At 40.7% G+C, this 22,743-nt stretch overlaps 1 protein-coding gene and 1 non-coding gene across 3 annotated transcripts in view; both read left to right on the top strand.

Annotated features, from left to right (window-relative positions):
* The window catches only part of GPC6 (glypican 6), a 1,231,564-nt gene that overhangs the window by 544,104 nt on the left and 664,717 nt on the right, over positions 1–22,743 (top strand). The window lies entirely within an intron of this gene.
* On the top strand, positions 4,297–4,369 carry TRNAE-UUC (transfer RNA glutamic acid (anticodon UUC)). Its single transcript has one exon. It is a non-coding gene; the product is annotated as a tRNA-Glu (tRNA).

A 22,743-nucleotide genomic window follows, 5' to 3' on the forward strand; every position in this document is an offset into this window, starting at 1 on the left:
CAGGAGGAGAGCACTTTGGTGATGGTGCTGAAGGCCGTGGCTGTCTCAGGCCTTGGGCAGAAGGTATTCAACCTGGATATTGCTTAGGCACGTCGATTCATGCTTGTGTGATCACTTCTGTGGAGGTAAAATGTTTTGGCCATCTCCCAAGAAGGTAAGGGCTTCCCTGGTGGCTCAGTGGTAAATAATGAGCAGAAGACATGGGTTCAATCCCTGGATGGGAAGGAAGGAAATGACAACCCACTCCAGTATTTTTGCCTGGAGAATCCCATGGACAGAGGAGTCTGATGGGCCACAGTCATTGGGTTGGCGAAGGAGTCGGACACGACTTAGCTACTCAGCAACAATAACAACAGTAAGAGCAACAGGAAGGATAATCCTAATCACAGAAACAAATGAGGGCCTGAGTGTTTCAAGCTGTATTCTCCTGACTTCCTCTCTCAAATTTAGCTGAGTCTCAGCCCCCTCAGTTTGCTTTCTTCAAGATGACCTTTTCACGCTCCTCCTCATCAAGTATGTTTTTCAAGGCAGTGAGACGGAGCCTGGACTCTCCTAGGCCCCTCTGCAATAAGCGCCTGCCCTCATCACGTGGGAGGAAACTGTTGGAACCTCCGACCAAACCGGGTACAGCCTTGAAACTGCTGGCATGGATCCCTTGCAGCCAGGTAGCGTGCATGGCTTTCAGGGTTCCCTAAGTGAACCCTCACATCCAAGCTGGTCATAGTCGACTGTTCTTTTTCCTCAGTGGCTTCTCCATAGAATACTTATAGCCAAGTTGTGGACAGTTAATATGGCATTTTCTTACTTCTTTCCAGAAACCTAACTAGGAGATGAAATTTGTCTCTGAATCCTAAGGCTCTTGCTTTCTCTTTTATGCCTCTTGAGGCTGTTTGAATTCTCTGCTTTTTGGGGGCAGTAGGGGGAGAGGGGGTGGAGGTATTGGTGAGGGAAAGCCATTTTCTAGAGATTTGTAATCTACACTGTTCTCAGCTCTTGGGTTTGAAACCTAAATATTGACTATGCTTCTGACTGGAGGGCTGCTTGCTCACGAGCTGTCTCCAAACATCCATCCTCAGAGGGACTGTCTAACCCCTCAGAACACCAGCTCTAAGGTGGAGAGAAGTTGGGTGGGACAGGGGAGCAGCTGCTATTGTACTCAGGAACTCTGTATAAAGGAACAAGGCATGCTCGGAGCCACAGATTGGCAAACCCTAGTGCTCGCTTTTCTCTTTCATGATCTTAAGGGTTTTCCAGGTGTAGCCGAGCTTCTGCCTCCCACAGACCTGAGGTTTCTGAGAAGACTGGTTGGCATCAGGTTGGCATCAGGCCAATCCGTGAAGGCTGGAAAGAGGCAGCAGAAATCCTCTAAAGGCAGTGGTTACAGGCTCTTCCATGGTTCTGCTGGCTAAGAAGTAAGCTATCTTGAGCCCTACATAGAGGAAACCCAGTCAGCCAACTGCAAAGCTCAGACTCCACTAAGGGCTTGCTTTTCTTCAGGGGAGGGACTCCCAGATGAGGAACTCTTGGCTGCCCTTTCCTCACTGCGGGTACCACCTTTCCTCAGGTCAAGAGTGGACAAGTACAAGTAACGGGTTCACAAGGTGTGACCCTGATTAGGTTTTTTATGTTACTTTTCTGAATAAGGATTTAAAGGAAAGATGGAAAACTATGGTTCAGAAGGAGAACCTTCAGAAAAGCCCATCTTGCCTGAGTCAGAGCCTAACAGTGGTCTCAACTTACTGCAATTTGCTCCTCCTTCAGTCCCTCCTGAGGTCCTCTGCCTTACGAAGGGGAGTCCTTGCCCAGGCTCCTCTGCCCACCATCCTCCTCTGGCCTCCTCTAGCCCTTGCTTCTCCACACTCTTCATAGCAGGAGTGGGATTCTATCTGCCTTGTTTCTGGGTTTTTCTGTGGAGTCTGATGATTTCTTTTTCCGTAGATATCTGTTCAGAGATCCAACAACCACTATTTGAAATTTGCTTGCCCAAGTCAGCTTTCCAACTTCTTAAGTTTTCTCAGCACTGCACCTTAAGGTTCTTAGTAGACAAAGACCCACTTCTACTGGAAAATAAATCCTTTATGCCCACATACTTTCTTGGTCAAATAAGGTTACAGTCTTATTTGACACTTACTTAAACAGCTCTCATCGTGAGCATGGTTTACAGTTTGCTGACTAATTAAAACACAAAACAAAGCACAACTCTCTAGGTAGAAAAGGAGATACCTTGTAACCTCATTAAAGTACTCTTTGTCATCTTTTCCTCCCAGGCTTTGAAACTCATTTTTATTTTCAAACACCAACATCTTTGTTTATCACCAAGGTCTTTTGTACTAAACATAATAGTAACATATATCAAAGGACTGTTGGCATTGCCCCTACCCAGGATAACCAAACATGTAATCTATAAATACAAGTTGTTTTCGTCTCTTCGATAGAAATGAAGCAGCCTACAAGGTCATAAAGTAAGTCAGGGAGCTGACTGGAAACACAACCCAAGACGACTGACCCCCAGGTCTGTTCATTGCACTAAATCACGCTTCCTTCCTCAGTGAAAAACTTCCCACAGCAGGAAGAACCAGAGAGCTAGCCTCTAAATTATACATGACTCTTTGCCTCATTTTCCCTTCATGGCTAATTGAAGATGCGGGGCAGTGCTACTTTTTGGCGTTGTCTCCCGTATCATCTCATTGTCTCACAAGTGACAGGGAGTATCTGCTGCAATTTGGCTTCATTAAAGGCCAGACAGAAGTCTGTGGGCTTTGAAGAGTCTCAGGATGACAGGTTTGGTGTCTTGGTTCACACTTAGGCATGCGGTTCATTGTTTGTTTGTTTGTTTTTTTACCCTTTAGACTAAAACTGAGAAAGTGAAAGTTGCAAAGTCATGTCTGACTCTTTGCAACCCCATGGACTATACAGTCCATGGAATTTTCCAGGCCAGAATATTAGAGTAGGTAGCCTTTCCCTTCTCCAGGGGATCATCCCAACCCAGGGATTAAACCCAAGTCTCCTGTGTGGCAAGCAGATTCTTTACCAGCTGAGTCACAAGGGAAGCCCAAGAATACTGGAGTGGGTAGCCTATCCCTTCTCCAGCAGATCTTCCCAACCCAGTGATTGTACCGGGGTCTCCTGCATTGCAGGCAGATTGTTTACCAACTGAGCTATCAAAATGCATAACTTTTAAAGGTCAACTACATGAGGTGTTTAGTTGATAGGATAGGAATATGGGTTGCTGAAGAAAAATCATCAAAATATTCAACTACCAAATAAGGAAAATGTAAAAGTTCCCAATCCTGATGAATGTTAAGCATGTGAGGCATCATACTTGGATTAGGGCTGACAATAGAAGTTCAGAGTTTCTTGCAGCCTGTTTAGTCTGAAAAAGATTAGGACTCTGGAGAGAGAGTGGAACCAAGTTGCCAAAACCACCGTTCTGCATGATCACTCACAAGTGATATTGTGGAGAGAGAATTCATACCACATCTCACAGTGTGCTTTTGGGTATTATCTTCATTGCATGTCCTTGTTCAGTGGTCTTTGAGACCTAAGTACCAAAGCTATTGCTGGAATATCACTAATAATAATAATAATAATAAGTAATGGTGTCAACTAATGCTCTATAACTGTAAGGTGAGTCCTTAGTTCTGTGTCCTTTTTTTTTTGTTCTTTACAAAGATACTGGTATTGCTTACGTTTTGGGCTTTCTCAATGTGTTCAAATTTGCAACAGCACAAGCCTATACCTCCTGCTTGTTCCATTCTGTCTGGTGTATAGTGTAGTATTTGGCTTAATATGAAATCTGCATGGATAGAAATGAAGGATTTCAGTGGGAAGGCCTGACCTAGTACATCTGGTGGTGGGCAGCGAGGCACCATTTGAGAGCAGAGTGGAGTAAGGAGAGGTGTGTTTGGGGAATATTATAAAGGCAGTATGTACAGAAGGAAGACAAACAAGAAGAAAGAAGCTTGGGTAGACAGTCCTGTAACAATAATGGAATTTCAGGATGTCAGTCCTGCCCTGGCTTTGCCAGTCACGTCCTGCTCTTCACTCTTCAGGTGGGGACCCATCTCCTAAGCAGCAGAGGGGCACAGACCCCCTACCACAGCATCGTACTGAGGGGTTGTATGATCCCACCCAGAAGCTGGAGTTCTTTTGACAGCCTCCTCCATCCTTTTTTTTATTAGAATCTGCTGTCTTTAGGAATGACTAGAGTGCTAGGAAAAGGAGTCATGTCAAATATCAGAATCACTGCTTCCGTGGTGAGACATTTTCCCTTTAATATCTTCCGTGATAGGGGATTCCCTGATGGTCCAGTGGTTAGGACTTGGTACTTTCACTGCCAGGAACCTAGGTTCAATTCCTGATCAGGGAACCAAGATCCCACAAGCCACACAGCATAGCCAATTAATAATAATAATATCTTCCATGACAGGACACTGTGTATCATTACAAATAAAGCACTTTTGCACAGAATTTAGCTAATAAATAATAAGAGAGGTAGAGAATAAGACATGAAGATAGTTTTAGAGTATTAAAATGTCACTCTCACTTGTGTATTTATTGAGCCTATGTATACAGTCCAACTACTTTATTTAGCTTCTATACTGCAAGAAATAGTTTCAAAATAGCCATTCATATTCCTGTGTCTCACTTACTGCTGTCTGTCTACAGAGATTCCCTGCACTCACCTCTCTGCCAAACTTCTTGGCTAATCAGAAGTTGGAGCAGCCTTCTCTTTCATGGTTTTCTCATCCTAGTCAGTCTCAATCTATGTCCTTTGATTAGTAAAAGTGAAAAAATGAAAGTGTTAGTCACTCAGCCATGTCTGACTCTTTGCAACTCCAGAGACTGTACCTGCCAGGCTCTTCTGTCCATGGAATTCTCCAGGCAAGAATACTGGAGAGGGTAGCCATTCTCTTCTCCTGGGGATCTTCCTAACCCAGGGATCAAACCCATATCTCCTGCACTGCAAGCAAATTCTTAACCATCTGGGTCACCAGGAATCATCTGTGATTTCTGAAACCATTCCCTGTCCTGCTTTGCCTGCTAGGTATCTTCTCAGCGACTGCTGAGCACTGAGTATTAAAAGTCTGTCCTTAATCAGCTCTGATTGCCATTACAAGATACTAAGACTGGGTGATTTAACCAACAGCAATGTATCACTCACATTTCTGGAGGCTAGAAATCCAAAGTCAAGGTCACAGATTCAATTCCTGGCAAGTGTCCTTTTCCTAACTTGCAGATGGCCACCTTCTCACTGTGTCTTCACATAGAGAGATAATGAGCTACTCTCTCTTCCTCTTCTATAAAGTCACTCATCCCATGATGGTGGCCCCACCTTTGGGACTTCATCTAAACCTAATTACCTCCCAGTGGTCCTGCCTGCAAATACCATCACATTGGGGGTTAGGGCTTCAGCATATGAATTTGAGAGGACATACACATTCAATCCCTAACAACTGCCCTTGACCTTAGATTCATTACAAAAATGTAAGATGGAAAGTGTGGACGCTTCAAGGATTCTCTTTAGGCGGAGGTCCTGTGGCCATTCAGAGAGCTGCACCAACCTCTTTTTGCCATGTGACAGACAGCTCAGAGGCAGGGAGGTAAGTTCAAATCCAGGAGACCTAAGAGCCACTTTGGCTTAGATGCCTCCTGGCCCAGAGCAGCCAGTGTTTCTGACAGACCACTGGGCACAGCTGTCCTTGTATAAATCAAGGGGCAGAAGAGACAGAAAAGTCAAGACATTCAGGGACACCCCAAGCTGGGAAGACTATCCCAGACTTTTATAACTTATTTCTAGTTCTTTCCAGACTAGACTTAATTTGTCAATCTGGGTCATTTTTCCTGTAGATATTATTCCTAAGTAACATAGTATATATCAGGTGACCAGGGGAACAGAGTGCTAGTACATTCATTGAAGGTCAAGTTATCATGAAAAAGAAGAAAGGAGGGCTATTAACCCCTTCCCACTCTCCTAGACTATTGGTCACCTTGCCCTGTATCCACTTCTTGGAGCCATTCCTAAGAGCACTGGAACATTTAGGGAAGTTATCACAAAGTGTCTTATATTTTGAACTTGATTAGGAGATAAGTTATGCTAATATAATACACTTTTCTCCAACCTCTCCTTAGCATATTACTTTTACCAGAATCCCAGACACTAATGACACACTCAATGCTATAATTAGTAAAAGTCATGTATAATGCCTTAGTGATGGATTAACTTTTTCAGGAACTCTCTTTAATAATGCTGTACTCTGAGCAACATCCTAATGCATAAATTTTAAAAGTGATTACAGAGGTACACTCCTCATAATCAGACTTGGTTCATCAATAAGCATTTATTTAGAAGTCCCAGTGAATCATGGCCTGTTTGGGCTCTGGAAATTCATGGTGAAAAAGAAAGAGAATGTCCCTCCTTTAAGGACCTTGCACTTGACTGCAAGAGGACCATCAGTTCAGTTCAGTTCAGTTGCTCAGTCGTGTCCGACTCTTTGCAACCCCATGAATTGCAGCACACCAGGCCTCCCTGTCCATCAGCAACTCCCAGAGTTCACTAAAACTCACGTCCATTGAGTCGGTGATGCCATCCAGCCATCTCATCCTCTGTCGTCCCCTTTTCCTCCTGCCCCCAATCCCTTCCAGCATCAGAGTCTTTTTCAATGAGTCAACTCTTCACATGAGGTGGCCAAAGTACTGGAGTTTCAGCTTTAGCATCATTCCTTCCAAAGAACACCCAGGACTGATCTCCTTTAGAATGAATGGACTGGTTGGACCTCCTTGCAGTCCAAGGGACTCTCATCAACAGGTTTAAAAACTAAATACTTAATATAGTTTGTTACAATCAGGTAATACACTAAACCGAGGCACAGTGGGCAGTGAGGTTGGGGCCAGTGTGGTGGGGAGATAAAGAACAGCTGCTTTAACCAGAAAGATTAGGATCAGCAAAAGCCCCTGTGGGAGGAGAAGCCATCTAATGTAAGACAGGAAAGGTTGAGAAAGGGATAGCCATAGAAAGCCGGAGGGAGGAACATTCCAAGAGAAGAAACAAAGGTGAATGTTCAGAGAAAGGAAATACTTGATATCACAACAACTCAACAACAATAAACAACACAACAACACTAAAAAACACAGTACAAAATCACAACAGTAAACAATTATATACCTATTGCCAATAATTTGGGGCTCACTCTGTGCTTGGCACTGTGTTACATCGTTTCTCAAACCACTTAACAAGACTTCACATGTGCAGAAACTACAGCCTCCAGAAGTGAGTTACCTGCTGAAAGTCACATGGAGTTCAGATTTCATGTCTGAGATTTGAACCCAGGTCCAAAGTCTAAATTCGAACGCACTCTCCTCAACTTAAATCCTCAGTTTTCTAGAACCAGGTGGTTGTTGCTACCTTCTGGCCTCCTCTGCTTCTGAAATGCTGAGTGAGGCTACAAAAAAAAGATGATGCCAAGTGCGATCAGGGAGAAATGCAAAGCACATGTATCTGGCCAAGCAAGTATTACTTTGCAGTCTATTAGCTATGGTTAAATATTTAACACTTTTGAAAGCTCTGGGTTGATGACATTCTCAAATTGCCAGTTTCTATTTACTTTGGGGCAGACTGCAACATTGCTGTATTCAAGAACAGTCAGCCCAGCCTTGCTTTGCTAAAACTGAGTGGCTCGCTCTTAACACCCAAGGCAGAAGTTGGCGAACATTGTCTAAACAAACCAATTTCAACAGAATTTTAAAGTTACTAGAGATATATTGCTGTCAAAAAAAAATTCTCTGAAAAGTCACAAAATTCTGCAGTATGACTCATTATTTGCTCACTGTTGGTGTGGGAAAATAATTGGCTTTTTAAAATGAAGTGCTGCAGCCAGAAACAATAAACCCCCTTTACAAAACACAATCCAGTTTCATTTGCCTCTAAAACCTTTTATTTTCTACATTTTCACTGAGCACTGGCCTGGAGAAACAACCAAACCTCTTTTGACAGAGAAGTATTTAAAAAAGGAAACACAATGTAAGTAATCTCTCAAAGCATTATTTTAAAGAATTAGGGGATTGAATTTTATTTTATTAATAATATTAATAGTAGTCATCATTTGTGTATTGGACCCTCACTTTGTGCAGGCAGGGTTTGGAGCACTTTAAGGCCAACTCTGAAATAGACACTACAAACATCCATATCTTACAGATGAAATACATGAGAGCAGGACAGGTCAACCAACTCTCTTTTACTACCTCATTAAAGTTTCTTTAGAGAATGTGCATAGCATCTCTTTTGAGCCCCAGTGTCCCGAATATTGGGACAGAGAATTAATATCTGGATCTATTGGTCCATTTCTCTAATTGATCTTTCAAAGTATGTTCAATATATTCAGTGTACATTATTAAGACCAGCACACATTTGTAATTCTGCCCTTGGCTCCATTAAGAGCAAGTTTGGAAAACCCCAAACATGGTGGGCTGTTACTAAGTCAGTTGTGATGCTTGTGCCGTATATATGACATAAAAACCTTTTAATCATGCTCACTGTGTCCCTCTTAAACCATTAAACCCATCCCTTCCACTGCTGACTTTCAGAAATGTCAAGTGCTATGGAGATGAGTGGGATTTGGGCCATTCTTCACCAAAAAATGACCAATGGATAGGACAGTTATGTTAATATTATGATGAAGCACATTTGCTCATATAACCAACCCCTATCTTGTTTCTTTATCCATAATGATACCTATAATAATAAAGGCTAGGAATTAAACCCACATCTGGTTAAGTGGTCTTCCAAAAAAGATACATGTTTCATTTCCTTACTCTTCTGACCCCCGCCCAGTTGGTAGCTTTTGAGTTTAGCTTTCTAACTGGTACATGCTGTTATCATTGCACAGCCATGGGGAAAAGGATCCCACACGTGAGCTGGAATTTAGATGCTCAAACAAATGTCACTTTCCTCTCCCAAGCCCACTTTATTTGGAATGGAAAAATATTTTCTCCATTTCCCAGTGTTTATATTTCTTACATTCTGACACTTGCTTGTATTTCTTAACTCTTACATTATCTAAGATTGATACTTTCTACTAATATTAGATAAACCAAGCTAAGCCTTTCCATTTGCACAGATTACTCCCCGAAAGCAGGCAAATCACATTCTAGCCTTTTATTTGGGCATTCCTGTATGTTCTGACATGATGTCTTTGTTGTCAATGAGGTTTTTATTGTTTGCTTAACAAAATTATCTCATTAAGCGAATGGCTTTAGGGATTCATTTGCTTTTATTTCATTACTAGCTTGGGAAAAAGATATACAACTTTTGTTAGGGGAGTATGTCAAAAAATAGGATCTGTACCTATATGGAGATTATTTTTATAATCTATTTCCCTGTATAGTAATAAAATTATTTTATAGGTTTACATTAATACATTTAATTGCTGCCTTGAGAATTCCAAAGCTAATATGTGCAATGGTACTGCTAAGGCCCATTGCATTCTATATACGTAAATCATACTCATTCATATATCTTTTCTTATAAATCTAAATGGGTTTCGCTGGTGGCTCAGACAGTAAAGAATCTGCCTGCAATACAGAGACCTGTGTTCGATCCCTGGGTTGGGAAGATCCCCTGGAGGAGGGCATGGCAAGCCACTCCAGTATTGCCTGGAGAATCCCTTGGACAGAGGAGCCTGGCAGGCTACAGACCTATTTGTGGTCACAAAGAGTCAGGACTAAGCACATATATTATTTATCTTTATCTACATCTATATATAGATTTATGTTTCTTAGGTTAGCTAAGAGTTGTCTGCCATCAAATATGGGTTACCATATTAAATAAAAACTACTTCAAATTAAAATATTTTAAGGGAAAAGCAAGTTATCAAGTCTACTAGACTTACATTTATAACACCAGAGGAACACTCAGTGTAAGTGAGATCTTGAAAGAAAAGTCAGAGGTGAGCTTTCTCAATGCTGGTAATTAATTCTTGCTTTGCATAGGCTAATTGAGGGCAGTCATCAAATACTGGATGTCATTTCATTTCCTAGCTGTCAATGGAACTACAATCTGCTTTCCCTGCTAAATCTGTTAACCCCTGTGCTTTTCTTTGCTGGTAGAGGCATGTTAAAGATAGAGGGGCACCAAGAGCTTTGTTGGGTTTCATGAATGTCAATATTTTCCTTCAAGTGAATTGAAAGTTGTTCCTTTGTCAGATTTTTCTTTTCCTAACATCTCTGTTAAGTTGTTAAGTTATACACACACACATACACAAACAGCAGTAAAGCAAAATATTGAAAAAAAATGGAGGACCAAAATGAAAAGAGTGAACTGGAGGGTATTTCTTAGATAGGCTGTCTTATGTTATAGAATAACTGGTGCCCCAATGCATGCGAGTATATTAAATAATTCACTCAGCAAATGGTGAGTGTGTATGTACTAACTGATAAGCATTGGGCTAAGTATTGGAGAATCCCTTGAACTGCAAGGAGATCCAACCAGTCCATCCTAAAGGACATCAGTCCTTGGTGTTCATTGGAAGGACTGATGTTGAAGCTGAAACTCCAATACTTTGGGCACCTGATGTGAAGAGCTGACTCATTGGAGAACTCTGATGCTGGGAAAGATTGAAGGCAGGAGGAGAAGGGGATGAGAGAGGATGAGATGGTTAGATGGCATCACTGACTCAATGGACATGGGTTTGGGTGAACTCCGGGAGTTGGTAATGGACAGGGAGGCCTGGTGTGCTGCGGTTCTTGGGTCGCAAAGAGTCAGACACGACTAAGCGACTAAAATATTGGAGAAGTGAGAGGAAAGGCAACAAAAGCAGCTCAGAGACTATTGTTGAGGTTGGGGTAACATCAGTACACGTGCTTGGATGTGGCCCTTGGGCATCATGGGTAATTTTCTTGGGAACCTGCGAATCTGTCCTAGAACAAGAACAACTTCTGTCACTCTCTGCAGTTTCCTCTGCTAACTGTCCTCCATTTCTTAGCTCTTACCTCTGCCCAGAACAATCCCATTCCAAGCCAATGGCTTATTTGGCAATGATTGAGTCTACAGAGCCAAGTCTTCCCATGGGAAGATGTGCTTTGATGTGTGCTTTGAGTTTCTGGGTTGGCTGGATACATTTGCCTTGAAGTCCAGAGAGACTATGGCCATGTCTTACTCTATCAAATAACTCAAAGAACTGCAGCAAATCCAAGTTGAACAAATCACTTTTCTAAAAGACAATTGAGATAAACATTTCAGGGTTTTGTTTTGTTTTTTTCCCTTAAGTTCTTGATGATTTTGATCTCACTTATCTCACTCTATGTTTAGGCTTCGTATTTTACAGTTTTATGTGTGTGTGTGTGTGTGTGTGTGTTTTGCAAATTTTATATTTACCTGCCAAATACAGTTTTCCATCTCATATTGTTTTCCATGCATAGTTTTGTATGTCCCTGGAGAAAAAGGACTGAGACTACCTCCTGGGAACCTGCTCAAAGCCAGTTGTTGTACCGTCACAGTGGAGGAATTGAATACATTGAGCTGAATGAAATCCCATGGATGGAGGAGCCTGGTAGGCTGCAGTCCATGAGGTTGCTAAGAGTCGGACACAACTGAGTGACTTCACTTTCACCTTTCACTTTCATGCATTGGAGAAGGAAATGGCAACCCACTCCAGTGTTCTTGCCTGGAGAATCCCAGGGATGGCGGAGCCTGGCGGGCTGCCTTCTATGGGGTCACACAGAGTTGGACATGACTTAGCAGCAGCAGCAGCAATCAAGGTTCATTACAGTTTTTATATTAGCAGAATAATTTATATTCAAAATAGCCTTTTTTTTAACATGGGAAATAGATGGGGAAACAAGGGAAACAGTGTCAGACTTTATTTTGGGGGGCTCCAAAATCACTGCAGATGGTGATTGCAGCCATGAAATTAAAAGACGCTTACTCCTTGGAAGGAAAATTATGACCAACCTAGACAGCATATTAAAAAACAGAGACATAACTTTGCCAACAAAGGTCCATCTAGTCAAGGCTATGGTTTTTCCAGTAGTCATGTATGGATGTGAGAGTTGGACTGTGAAGAAAGCTGAGTGCCAAAGAATTGATGCTTTTGAACTGTGGTATTGGAGAAGACTCTTGAGAGTCCCTTGGACTGCAAGGAGATCCAACCAGTCCATCCTAAAGGAGACCAATCCTAGATGTTCATTGGAAGGACTGATGCTGAAGCTGAAACGCCAATACTTTGGCCACCTCATGCAAAGAGTTAACTCATTGGAAAAGACCCTGATGCTGGGAGGGATTGGGGGCAGGAGGAGAAGCAGACAACAGAGGATGAGATGGCTGGATGGCATCACCAATTCGATGGACATGAGTTTGGGTAAAGTCCGGGAGTTGGTGATGGACAGGGAGGCCTGGCGTGCTGTGATTCATAGGGTCGCAAAAAGTCAGACCCAACTGAGAGACTGAACTGAACTGAACTGAACACGCTCAATGACATTCTACATCGGGTTTGCTCCTTCAGGTGTTTCTAGTGTCTGTCGTTAAAAATTACTGATCCCATGTTCATCACTCATATTAACTCTGGAGACAATTTGGAAAAACAATACAAAGCCTCAAAGTATTCGTGTAGCAGTAGTGTATATCACTTGCCTGAGGTTGCATTCATGCAACTATGTAGTGGATAGAGCCCCTATGTTTCATAAAGTCCATTACAATATGATGAGATCCAGCTTCTGTGGTTCCGTTTCAGAGAGATGATTTTATTGTCCCCCAAACACCTAAATGGCTTAAGTTAATATAGTCTATGGTGTTTTGCCGCAGTGTTCCCTGTGTTCCTCTTTTTTGAGTGTGGTGGGAGCAATCCTTTATCCTTTTGCCAAACACAGATGAGGTGTTCCTTGCAACTGTGAATACAAAACTTGGAGATGGTTTCTTTCCCTGATTTCCCCAGGGCATCTTGCACTCACCTTAGAGCTCGATGTCAGAGAAACGACAAACTGTGTGGACTGATGAAAGGTGGGACTCTTCTACTCTATAGAGAAAGACACTTCTAGGCTTTTCTTCAGATTTTCCCAGTGTGTAGGTGTGATCTGCTGGATTGGAAAGGCTACACAAGTCTTTTCTGCTGGAATTTGTCATAAAGGGCTGCAAACAGGTTTGGTTTTTTTTTCCTTTATAAATCTAAGAATTACAGGTTATCTTCCAAAGAATAATACCTGGTACACATATAGAAGAGTACCAATATCAGGAGAAATAGGTAAGAATAAGGCAAAGGTTCTCCAATGGTGTTGTGTGTTTGTGTGTGTGTATATGTGTGTGTGTGTTAGTCTCTTGGTAGTGTCAACTCTTTGTGACCGCATAGACTGTAGCCCACCAGTCTCTATCCATGGAATTCTCCACACAAGAATACTGGAGTCGGTTGCCATCCCCTCTCCTCCAGGGGATCTGTCTGACCCAGAGATCTAACCCTGGTCTCCTGCATTGCAGGCAGACTCTTTACCATCTGAGCTACCAGGGAAGCCCAGTCCAATAGCATTGATTGGACATAAAGTCACTAAGAAGTAATTAAAAGGAAATTCAAGATTTAAAAAAATACATTAATTTTTTTTCTCAAAATGTGAAGAAAAGTTCTGTATCATCAACTTAAATGTGTGTATTTTCATTGTATATGTGTAGGGATATCAAACCCATTAAATTATTTTGTCTTAAGACAAAAGAAAAACACAAAAAACATTTTTTCCAGAAAGGTGCATCACCATAGGCTGCTTATATAGTCAGTTACACCCCACCACATCAGATTCCATTGCTATTGTAAATAGTGAGCTCAGCCATCATTGTGAATTTATTTTTTCCAATCTCTCCGTATTTGAATGACCCCTGGCTTCGCTGAATTGTAAAACAAACAAACAAACAAAAAAAAAACAGCATATAAAACAACCCCTGAAGCCTTTTTTAAACTGGTACACAGCTTTCTTCATTATTAAACAGCTGGGCCTATAGCTATATGAAATTTTATTAAATTGACCTTAATGGCTTAGCACAAAAAAATAAGTGTTTAAGTTGTAATTTTCAACCTTATCTAAGACCGCTCCTATTAAAGATTTGATATTGTGGATGTTTGAAGCAAGTCTTAGAGCAATTGAATAAGCTACATTTTATCTGTATCTTTGAATCTTTATTTTGGAATCACCTTTATGTTTGTTATACTACTTCTTATTATCATAGTAAAAATTTATTAACACAAAATAACTGGATTTTGTTTGATATGCCAGAATTTTTATTTCTGTTTGATTGCAACCTTATCAACTAAAAGCTTGCAGTTTGATGACCTATGTGTGTGAAGCACTGTTATAGGCACAGCATAAAAATGTGCCCATAAAACAAACGAGCCTATTGTCAAGGGTTTTATAGGCTAAAAAAACATATAGTGATACTTTCTTCACTTGTTTCTTGTTTTTTTAATGAAAGACTTTCACACCTCTGAGGCCCTTGAGCATACAGAGGTAGAGAAATCTCCATTTTTGTAACACACCCCAGCTGAGTAGGCATTTTTCAGACCCCTTCCCCAAAACATGGAGTTATAGAGCCATCGATCTGCTTATGTTAACTTCTGACTAAAGCACATTCCTTTCAGCTTCTCTCTCAGATGTGGAAGTAAATTCCTAAAACTATGGTTTATTTTTTGTTCACTTGATCTGTTTCAGGATGACATTGCTAAACTCTTTTTCCTATCCCTACTCCTTTTTTATTCCTCTTGTCCCTAACAGAAGTGGCCCGTTTTCTGTGCCTATGCTTAAAGAGACATTCTCAAAAGCTGTTTTAAATTCATTCTGGTATGTCTTTGTAAACTGGAATTATAGTCAAATCAATATTTTTTCTATTGAAAAGGGTGGATGATTGTGTTATGATGCCTCAACCCAGATGCAAATAACCTTCATAGAGACATAGCTTGTGTCTGAATGATGCTTTTGAGGATGAGGGGAGGCCATTGAAAGTGCTAAGGCTATCTTTCAAGGAGGATGCCGATTTCATATAATAAATATATTGAATTTAAGTGAAAATGGCAAGGTACCTGGAAAAACCTGAGCAAAGGCACAGAATTATAACAGGGCATATGTGTTTAAGAATAGCAAGTAATCCAATTCTCTTGAGGAGAGGATTTTATAGGTGTTAACGAGGTGCCTTAACTAACAAGATGTCATTAATATCTAGGAGTAAAAGAGTGCATTTCACTAGAAAGCCAGTGGTTAGAATGTTAAACTTAAGATCCAAGGTGACAAATCTGGCAGCATCAAAAGACTAGAAACCAGGGAATCATTTTTGATTATCCAGACATAAGGGATAAGGGCCTGGATTAGAGTAGAGGGAAAGAAATATATCATAGGGAATGTGATAAATGGAGTAGAAAGAAGGATATAGTCTTTCAAACATTTTTTATAAGTTTTGAAAACGTATCACACCGGTTCTCAAAATCTGGCATGTGTAAGTATCATCTGGGGATTTGTTAAAATGGCTCATTGGTGTGGTACTGTTTCTCAAGTCCCAGGGTGGGACTTCGGAGTTGACATTTTAAGAGAATGACTCAATTGTTTCTGGCACAGGTGGTTCATAGATCACAATTTGAGAAGCACTAGCTTAATACGCGTTTGAGGCCGGAAAGAAAAGTCTACTGTACAAGTCTACAAGTCTACTGTACAAGTCTACAAGTTTACTGATTGTAAACTTTATTAACTAGACATTTGTTAATTTAATATTGTAGAGTAAATATAGGGGTATGTGTGCAAATGCTCAGCTGTGTCTGGCTCTTTGTGACCCCACAGACTGTAGCCAGGCTCCTCTGTCCATGGGATTTTTCAGGCAAGGATACTGGAGTGGGTTGCCACTTCCTACTCAAGGGATCTTCTTGTCCCAGGGATTGAACTTGTGTCTCCTGCATTGGCAGGAAGATTCTTTACCCCTGAGTCACCTGGGAAGTCCAAATACAGGAGACTCACGAATACATTTTGAAAAGGAAGATAGTGAAGGTAAACTCCACTGTTAAGATACATGAAAATGTGCTAACAGTGGTGGAAGTGTCTGGCAAACATGGCATTACTGTCCTACAGCTCCAGGGTAACTGCAGGCTGAGCATGTAGAGTCGGCGTCCGCTATTCAGAAGTTTCTGCCCAAACCATATGATTAGATGAAAGCTGATGAAAAGGAAGAAAAGTGCTGGAAACAAAAGAGTAGCAATCTCCCTAAAAGTGGAGAAAGGAGGAAAAAGATCAAGGGCAAAATACTCTAAACTGGAACTTTCCAACAACATCAGGACCCTCCTGTCCTGGGCAGCAAAGTTCAGGAAGGTTCACAACTCAGGCTAAACTCTTTTGTTTGTTTCTTATTTGAACACTCTGGGCTTTTTGATAAGTATAATATTTCACATCATTACAACAATTATCGTATTAAAATGGTACATTAAATAAGAAGAAAAGTAACTGATTGGCCATACGGGTATCTTTTGCAAGTGGTCATAATTACCGTATTCTCTCCCTGTTTTCACTACTGAAATGACATAAGCTATTAGGCACATAACACAGCTACTATACAATGTCAGCCACTGAGCTGTAAAATTTCATGCTGGAAAAAGAAATCATTTTGTGAACCATTAAAATACAATAAAGCATTTGAAGACTGAAAACTTTTGCTCAGTCAAACATAAAAGTTAATGAAATTATTTAAATACATGCAGTTCAAAAACAGTTTTAAAATCCCTTGCATGCTGTGTCTAAGCAACTGGAGTATGTTTGAGGGGAAAAAAATCCACAAGCGGAAAATAAGAGGTTAAGAAAGATTGTCGATGAAACCTGAGCCCAACTTAGCAAGTGGCACCAGATTAGTCTTTGCATTTAGAAAAATGTGACATTACTTCCAACCTAGTGAGCCTATTATGTCTGCATCTCCTCAGATTTTTACATGGCCTTGAGCAATTTGGGCTTGAGCCAGATATAACATTTTTATTTCAGCAAATCACTTCCCTTTGTTGTACATTTTAAGGATGTACTGAAAGGTACTTTCAAGTCTGAAAATACCAACTTGATCATACAGCACTGATACCTCACTTACGGGGGCCTTTATATAAACCACAGTGTTTTCTTTAACAATTAAACTATCTCAGGAATAATAAAAATATGAGCTACTCTATTACCACATTTAAAAAAAAAAAAAACAACTTTTTTTAAAACAGTGCAGTTAACCTAACCCACGACTGAGTGTGCACGCACACACACACACACACACACACACACAGAGCCAGGAGAGAAGTAACAAGAACAAGTGAACATTTTGGTTGTGATCTTAGGGGTAAGAAGAAACACGCACTCCTTTCCCTCTATAGTTCTTATTTGGTTTGCCCACAGCTGATATGAAAGAAGGTAAAACTCTGAAAATGCATTTTAAGACCTTTTCTTTAAAGCAGCAAAAATATTTGGAATACATAAACATGTCTTGCAAAATCAATCATTGAAAATGCAACATGTATGACACTGTCTGTATATATCAATACTAAAAGCAAAAGTAGGCTTTAGGTTAAAGAAGGTGACATTACCATATTCAGTTTATCACTGGGTATTGGAACAAACTCTTAAAGGCAATAGTTAAAAATATGTAAGTTTTGCCCAGTTAGGAGTGGAAAGCTTGAGGCCTTTCTTAGGATTTTCAAACAAGATAATAGACATATGTATGTGTGTGTTAAGTTACTCCAGTCGTGTCCGACTCTTTGTGAGCCTATGGACTATAGCTTGCCAGGCTCCTCTGTCCATGGGATTTTCCAGGCGTGAATACTGGAGTGGGTTGCCATGAGTACCATTCAATTCACAATCTTGAAAAAGAAGATTGTTTCCCATTTGGAAATCTGTATCATTTTTATAACACAGAGCATAATATTTTGGGGTTAATCTCTGTAGATGTGAGCACTACAGATCCCAGTATATTTTACATAGAAAAGATGTAAGTAGTCTAATCTCGAATTCTGAAGAACTGGAAGCTTATAAGGAAAGCCTTAGGTTTGAGACTATCAGAAGAAAATATAGCAGGTATGTTATTAGTAATTCGGGTTTTAGTTATTAAGTATTAATGCATTATTTTTTAATTACATTAGTAATAGCACGTGTCTTTGCGTGTTTTTTCAGTTCACTTCAGTTGCTCAGTCATGTCCGACACTTTGAGACCCCATGGACTACAGCAGGCCAGGCCTCCCTGTCCATCACCAACTCCGGAAGCTTACTCAAACTCATGTCCATTGAGTTGGTGATGCCATCCAACCACCTCATCCTCTGTTATCCCCTTCTCCTCCAGCCTTCAAACTTTCCCAGCATCAGGGTTTTTTCCAATGAGTCAGTTCTTCACATCAGGTAGCCAAAGTATTGGAGTTTCAGCTTTAGCATCAGTCCTTCCAATGAATATTCAGGACTGATTTCCTTTAGGATGGACTGGTTGCGTCTCCTTCCTGTCCAAGGGATGCTCAAGAGTCTTCTCCAACACCACAGTTCAAAAGCGTCAATTCTTCGGCCCTCAGCTGTCTTTATAGTCCAACTCTCACATCCATACATGACTACTGGAAAAACCATAGCTTTGACTAGACAGACCTTTGTTGGCAAAGTAATGTCTCTGCTTTTTAATATGCTGTCTAGGTTGGTCATAACTTTTCTTCCAAGGAGCAAGCGTCTTTTAATTTCATGGCTGCTGTCACCATCTGCAGTGATTTTGGAGCCCAAAAAAACAGAGCCTTCTAATGCCATATATAAAATGCCCTTGGAAATCACAATTTTAAAAAGGTAGTTGAAGAAGAAAGACTTACACTATTTTCATGACTAAAACAGTGACAAATTTATTGATGGTTTTTGCAGCTGTAGTAATTCTGTTCATGAGGAAGTCAGAACATTTTTCCAGCAGACTGACCAGCCTAAAGCAAAGCATATCTGATATTTGTCCAGTGAGACTGAAATGTTCTACAGGATCTATTTTATATATATATATAACATTTTATACATATGTATGTTATATATAGCATATATATAGAATATTTATATATATAACATTTTATAAACATTTATATATTTAATATATATAAAAATTTACATAATTATAACATATATATAATATTCTATATATATACTTATATATAGAATGTGAAAAATTGGCTTCCCCTATGGCTCAGAGGTAAAGAATTCACCTGCAGTGCAGGAGACACGGGTTGGATCCTATGGTTGGGAAGACCACCTGGAGGAGGAGGAAATGGAAACTGGCTCCAGTATTCTTGCCTGGAAAATCTCATTGACAGGGGGGCCTGGCAGGCTACATTCCAAAGGGTTGCAAAGAGTTGGACATAACTGAGCAACTGAACACAGCAGTGTGAAAATATGTCCCAGATCATTGATGATATTCTTGTGTCAAAAAACATGTCTATGAGAATTGTGTTGACTATTCAGGTTGTATTAAAAATATAAAGGTAGTTTAAGAAACTTGAATAATGATCATTTAAAAAAAAACACTATCAAAAAGTGTGCTGTACATTATTGCTTTCATCATAGACTGATCAAAGATCTTATAGATATCACAGCCTCTTTCCCTGAGTCATGGAAGTTTCCAAGGATAGACACTAGTGAGAAAAAGCTCTTGTATTTAGAACCAACAGGGAAATAGATGGGGAAACAGTGGAAACAGTGTCAGATTTTATTTTTCTGGGCTCCAAAATCACTACTGATGGTGACTGCAGCCATGAAATTAAAAGACGCTTACTCCTTGGAAGGAAGGTTATGACCAACCTAGATAGCGTATTGAAAAGCAGAGACATTACTTTGCCAACAAAGCTCCATCTAGTCAAGGCTATGGTTTTTCCTGTGGTCATGTATGGATGTGAGAGTTGGACTGTGAAGAAGGCTGAGCGCCAAAGAATTGATGCTTTTGAACTGCAGTGTTGGAGAAGACTCTTGAGAGTCCCTTGGACTGCAAGGAGATCCAACCAGTCCATTCTGAAGGAGATCAGCCCTGGGATTTCTTTGGAAGGAATGATGCTAAAGCTGAAACTCCAGTATTTTGGCCACCTCATGCAAAGAGTTGACTCATTGGAAAAGACTCTGATGCTGGGAGGGATTGGGGGCAGGAGGAGAAGGGGACGACAGAGGATGAGATGGCTGGATGGCATCACTGACTCGATGGACATGAGTCTGGGTGAACTCCTGGAGTTGGTGATGGACAGGGAGGCCTGGTGTGCTGTGATTCATGGGGTCGCAAAGAGTCGGACACGACTGAGCGACTGATCTGATCTGATCTTCTCTTTGGGGTCAAGACTACAACTTTTATGTGGGGAAGGGATAGTTAGGGAGTTTGGGATGGACATTTGCACACTGCTATATTTAAAATGGATAAGCAGCAAAGTCCCACAGTATATCACAGGGAACTCTGTTCAATGTTATGTGGCAGCCTGGAGGGAGGGGATTTTGGGGGAGAATGCATACATGTTTAGGTATGGCTGAGTCACTTTGTTGTTGACCTGAAACTATCACAACATTGTTAATCACCTATACTCCAATATATAATAAAAACTTTAAAAATAGAATACAGCTCACATCTATCCTTTCACTTCAATAGATGGCCTCACTCCTCTAGTACTCTCCTTTTAATCCAATTTTATTAAATAAAATTTACCATATGACATATATATATATATATATATATGTATATGTATATGTATATGCTGTGCTGTGCTTAGTCTTGTCCTACTATTTTGGGACCCCATGGACTGTAACCCACCAGGCTCCTCTGTTCATGGGATTTCAAAGGGGTGGATGCTGGAGTGGATTGTCATTTCCCCTTCCAGGGGATCTTTCCAATCCAGGGATCGAACCCACATTTCTGGCATTGGCAAGTGGATCTTTACCACTGAGTCACCTGGGAAGCCTATTTATATATTACACATACACACACACACACACACACACACACTCTTACACAGCATTAGTTTAGGCAAAGAGAATACTAAGAGTAGAAGAGACAGCATATAGTGTATTCACATTAGTTATAATGCAGCATTTAAAGTACAAAGAATGGAACAGCTGATTCTCAATGCAGAGTGAGACTGTCTGCCCAGTGGCAGATAGTGGAGCTGAGTCTTCATCTGTGGAAAGATTTTGCAAGTAGCAACAAAGAGCTACTTTTTTTTTTTTTTCAAAATTCAGTCACTCTTTATTTATTTATTTATTAAATTTTATTTTGTTTTTAAACTTTACATAATTGTATTAGTTTTGCCAAATATCAAAATGAATCCACCACAGGTATACATGTGCTCCCCATCCTGAACCCTCCTCCCTCCTCCCTCCCCATACCATCCCTCTGGGTCGTCCCAGTGCACTAGCCCAAGCATCCAGTATCGTGCATCGAACCTGGACTGGCATCTCGTTTCATACATGATATTTTACATGTTTCAATGCCATTCTCCCAAATCTTCCCACCCTCTCCCTCTCCCATAGAGTCCATAAGACTGTTCTATACATCAGTGTCTCTTTTGCTGTCTTGTACACAGGGTTATTGTTACCATCTTTCTAAATTCCATATATATGTGTTATTATACTGTATTGGTGTTTTTCCTTCTGGCTTACTTCACTCTGTATAATAGGCTCCAGTTTCATCCACCTCATTAGAACTGATTCAAATGTTTTCTTTTTAATGGCTGAGTAATACTCCATTGTGTATATGTACCACAGCTTTCTTATCCATTCATCTGCTGATGGACATCTAGGTTGCTTCCATGCCCTGGCTATTATAAACAGTGCTGCGATGAACATTGGGGTACATGTGTCTCTTTCCCTTCTGGTTTCCTCAGTGTGTATGCCCAGCAGTGGGATTGCTGGATCATAAGGCAGTTCTATTTCCAGTTTTTTAAGGAATCTCCACACTGTTCTCCATAGTGGCTGTACTAGTTAGCATTCCCACCAACAGTGTAAGAGGGTTCCCTTTTCTCCACACCCTCTCCAGCATTTATTGCTTGTAGACTTTTGGATCGCAGCCATCTGACTGGTGTGAAATGGTACCTCATAGTGGTTTTGATTTGCATTTCTCTGATAATGAGTGATGTTGAGCATCTTTTCATGTGTTTGTTAGCTCTCTGTATGTCTTCTTTGGAGAAATGTCTATTTAGTTCTTTGGCCCATTTTTTGATTGGGTCATTTATTTTTCTGGAGTTGAGCTGTAGGAGTTGGGAGAAAATAATAGCAAATGAAGCAACTGACAAACAACTAATCTCAAAAATATACAAGCAACTCCTACAAAGAGCTACTTTTAAAGATCATTCCAAGCATATGGGGGCTTCCCAGGTGGCTCAGCGGTAAAGCATCTGCCGGCCAATTGCAGGAGATGCAGGCTTGATCCCAGGGTTGGGAAGCTCCTCTGGAGGGGGAAATGGCAACCCATTTCAGTATTTTTTCCCGGAAAATCCCATGGACAGAGGAGCCTGAGCAAAGAGTCAGACACGACTGAGCAGGAGCACGCATGTACTCCAGGCGCAGGGGACAGCAAAGTGTTTGTTCTGAATTAAGCTGTTTCAGAGGGTAGTTATAAGAAATACTTAGTTTCTGTGAAGGGCAACTAGTGAGAAGCCTCATAACCCCTTGTGTTTCTGTTTCCAATAAAACTTAAAATGTTACTTCCACAAGTCATGATCAATTCATTGACAAATGAGTGGTATTACCTGTTGCTTGTGACCTACAGTCACTGATACTCATTAATGCTTCTCA

Source organism: Bos taurus, chromosome 12 (genome assembly GCF_002263795.3).
Source record: "Bos taurus isolate L1 Dominette 01449 registration number 42190680 breed Hereford chromosome 12, ARS-UCD2.0, whole genome shotgun sequence".
NCBI lineage: Eukaryota > Metazoa > Chordata > Mammalia > Artiodactyla > Bovidae > Bos > Bos taurus.